Below are 4,165 nucleotides of genomic sequence, written 5' to 3'. Positions count from 1 at the left end.
TAGGGAACACTCCTCCATTGCTGGCGGGAGTGCAAGCTGGTACAGCCCCTTTGGATATCAGTATGGTGATTTCTCAGAAAATTAGGAAACAACCTTCCTCAAGACTGAGCAATACCACTTTTGGGTATATAGTCAAAGGGTGCTCAATTGTGCCACAAGGACATGTGCTTAACTATGTTCATAGCAGCATTATTCATAATAGTCAGAACCTGGAACAACCTAGATGCCCCTTGACCGAAGAATGGATAAAGAAAATGTGGTGTACTTACACAATGGAGTACTACATAGTGAGAAAAAATTGGCATCTTAAAATTGGTAGGCAATCTTCTTAGAAGGAAAGAAATATGTCATTTTCTTTTTTGCTTTTAGAGAAAATCTTATTCAGTTTGTACCAGGAATTATTATTAAGCAAGTGCTCTAGAAAACTTGCACTGGTTGAAAAGAAGCCGATGAGCCTTCAGGAGGCATGTAGAGGGCACCATGCTAGCAGCACTAATAAAGGCAGTTAATTGTTGATTGTGCACTCACAGCATGACAAGCAGTGTACTAAATGCTCAAGTAGCTTCTTTAATTCTGCTCTATGGTGTAGGGTTCTTGGGTTTTTTTTTTAATTACTTGAATTGGAAAATTGAGATTTAAGAAGCGACTTGTCTATGAATGCATAAGTTTTATTTTTAAGAGAAATTGAACACAGACAATCTAACGATACAACAATAAAACTGGGGCCACACCTAGCTACACATGCTGAGCATGGGGGAGGGGTGCAGAGTTAGGGGAATTTTTAAGAGAGCTGAAGGCAGGGAAAGTGAGGCTGCACAAGCACACAGCCTAAGAGAGCAGTGGGAGGCGTGATTTTAAGAAGCTGCCAATATCAATAGTGTCATCTGACCCAGAGGATGAGTTGTTCTTTTTTTTTTTAATCTTTCACCCTGGGTGCTTCTCTTGCCTGGGGCTATTCCCTCTCTGGGCAGGTGCAAGACTAGTAGAAGCTATGACAGGTGCAAGGAAGGATCACAAAGGGCCTTCTGGTCACACTAAGAACTCTGGCATTTACTCTAAATAAGATTAAGTCCTTAGAGTGTGCTGAAAAAGAGAACTAGCGTGATCCAACCGAAGCATTAACCTTTGCCTGCAGGTTGATAATAGGGCAGAGGAGACCAGTAAAGAAACCATTGTGAAGATCCAGACAAGAACCTACAGTAGCTTAGACCAGATGGCAGCAAGACTGTGAAAAGGAAACTCTGGTTGTCTTGGTAACAGAGATGACATAATTTGTTGTGGGACCAGAACGCTCAAGGCTGATGGAAGCATCTACTCTACTGCCAAGTGGTCTGACTGAAATTGGATTGGTTGGTGCTGTATGATCTCGACTGGAGCACTTCCTAGGAAGAGACGGCGTTCGAGGAAGCCTGAACTAAGTGAACTGAGTAAGACATGGAAGATAATTAACTAAAAGTAATGAATATAAATGATGCTGTGTGCATGTGCAAAAAAATTGGGTGCTCACTGGAGGACTTTGGGTCAAGGAAAGGTGACAAGAGTGTGTGTGTGTGTGTGTGTGTGTTGTGTGGTGTGTGTGTGTGTGTTGGGGCATGTAAAGATGGAAGGGAATCAAATAGAGCTATGCGCTAAAAACAAGAAATGGATTGAAAAGGAGAACTGGAAAGCACTTGACCCAGGGAGCAGTGATTGAGGGAACCTCCTAGGGAGATGGGAGTAGAAGAGGCCGCAGTCCATGCACACTTAGAAAGATGATGTCTGAACAAAGATGGGAGGTGTTGGGTAGCATAGCAGAGGGGGGGTGGGTACCAAGATGACACACTTCCTGCTGAATAGGCTGGATTTCTCCCAATTAAAGCAAGTATTATGAGTCAAGTGGGAAATGGTTCAAATTGAGAATGCTTTAAAAGCTTATTTGGGGGAGGTGAGGGGACTGAGGGCTCAGGACTTTCATAAACACCAGAAGATACTGCGTGTTGTAGACAATTAGCTGAACCAATCTACATAGTTGAGTAAACCGATTTGGAGAGCAGAGAACAACTTACATTATTTCAATCCGTGACATGATGGGCCCCAGATTTATTTCTTAAGAATTGATAAGATAAGATCTACTGGGACAAATATAACTCGTTCTCACTATTGGAGGAGCGGAGCTGGTGCTCATCCATTCTTGTTATATGATCATAATTATATCAACGCCTAATGCTACAATCGGTTTAGGGTCAACTCTGGGTTTGTTCCACTAAAGGCCTTCAAATCCGTTGCTGCTGCACACGCTCTTTTGAGGAAAAAGTATCTACTTCAGTTTCTGGTCTTGTCCATTTCAACATCCAGTTTCTCTGGTAGTAATGGATATCACACCATTATGAAATTTTTTTATTTCACCTTATTTTGCATTTAGTAAAGGCCAATAGATTTGGCCTTTGCTTGAAACATCAGTTCCAAAATTAAACCGTTTCACTCTTGAAACTTCTCCAGCTTACCTCAAAGGTTTCTTGGAGCCTTTCTGTTTAAGAAAGAGATAATTAAATGTAACCGAAAGCTGTCTTATCGCTGCAGCAGGTTGTAGCATTGACTTTTTCCACCGGGCAATGAGCTCAGCAACTTGCACACTACAACTTCTATTAAGACGGTATTAATATCATAAATATGCAGGGGCGAAACCACTCTCCGAGATCAAAATAATAAGAGTAACCTTTCCCTCACATAAAACCTTTAATCGAAAGATCTCAATGCTCTTTCCCACAAACATAAGCGCGCTGCTCTGCGCTTCTGCAAAGCATTAGTTAAACCGCTGCCTTCGACTGGCTCAAAGGGCTAGGAAGGCCCGGTGACAGGTAGAGCAAGCACCTGCTATGATCGTGACTTTAATTCTTAATGTTTCGCACAGCAGCCTCTCGAGTAAGAACCCCCAAATGAATGCGCCTCTCTTTGCTTTCCGCTGCAGCCACTGCAGAAGAGAACGCGGGAGGCTGTGGCTTTGGCAAGCTCCCGCAGATGTGACGCTGACCCTCATCACTCGCGAGACAGGAACACACAGTGATGCTAACCTAGCTAGAAATGAGTCAGGGCCCTTGAGGTAAGAATCCATGACTAACTCTCCCTCCGGAGCCCAGGGTAACTTGGGAATAGGCTGAATAGGGACTGACCGGGAACAAAGACCTGGTAAGCAATGAGCATAGCAAGAGAGAAGGAAGAGCCTTGGGTTCCCAGGGTTCAAGGAGTCTTCCTGGTTGTTACCAGGTGACCGTCGGGTGTCTGAATGGAAGGCTAATCTTTGTCCTGGGCAATACGCACAAGCTCACTGTGGGATGGGGGGGGGGGGGAACTTCCCTTTTCTGGGCCTTGTTTCCTCATTTCCAAAAATAAGGAAATTCTATTACCACATCAGGAGGAAATTCTATTACCACATCAGGAAGCCTCCTTCCTCCTCCGATACCCCATGGAACAATGACAGTCATTCTTCCCTGTTCCCTGGGGAGGGAGGCATAATGTGTCTTTAAGAGGCATGGAAGGAATTTGTTCTCCAAAAGAGCTTCATATTCTCAAGGAACTCTGGCAAGCCCTCCATGGTTTTCAAAACACCTTTATCTTTCACTCGAAGCACGCCAGCCCACGCAGTAGGAGGAAAAGCAAAACCCTCTTCCTCCTTAGGTTCCACAAATACCCGTGAAAGGCATCTTATCAACATGTGACCACTTGAGAGAGGGACAGAACCAACGGGATGCTTCTGATAACCTCAAGCATCCCGGCCTACCATGGAGGGTCTCTTGTTGCAAGGGATAATACCACCCAGTCACTGCTTTGTCTGAGACGCTATCTCCTGAAGCATCTTTTTCCTGGAATCACACCCCAGGAAGTCATTTATTAAAGAAGCCATGAAAATCCATAAATATGTCAGCCTCATTTTTCACCTAAAGGAGAGATGAAAAAGAAAGATATTCTTCCTCATTTTGGGTCAGCTGATCTAAACCAAATGAGACTTTATAAACAACTACAGGTTTGAAAGTTCCATTACACTTAGAATATTTGATTCTTTAAATAAGAATTTTAGTTATTCAAGTTGTGGAGTGTGGAGATTGTTAGAAGTACTTCTAATACATGGTTATATTGAAAACTCTGAGAATATATGGGATATTGATTTATTGCTCCTGAATCTCAAGGA

General features: G+C 43.2%; 1 long non-coding RNA gene across 1 annotated transcript; it reads left to right on the top strand.

The window, feature by feature from the left end:
* The first annotated feature begins 980 nt into the window (after positions 1-980).
* Positions 981-3,753, top strand: LOC119820236. Its single transcript, XR_005286451.1, has 3 exons — positions 981-1,427; positions 2,948-3,079; positions 3,655-3,753. It is a non-coding gene; the product is annotated as an uncharacterized LOC119820236 (long non-coding RNA).
* The last annotated feature ends 412 nt before the right edge of the window (positions 3,754-4,165 follow it).

Source organism: Arvicola amphibius, chromosome 8 (genome assembly GCF_903992535.2).
Source record: "Arvicola amphibius chromosome 8, mArvAmp1.2, whole genome shotgun sequence".
Lineage (NCBI taxonomy): Eukaryota > Metazoa > Chordata > Mammalia > Rodentia > Cricetidae > Arvicola > Arvicola amphibius.
Note: the sequence above shows the minus strand (reverse complement) of the source record. Positions and strands in the feature narration are given on the sequence as shown.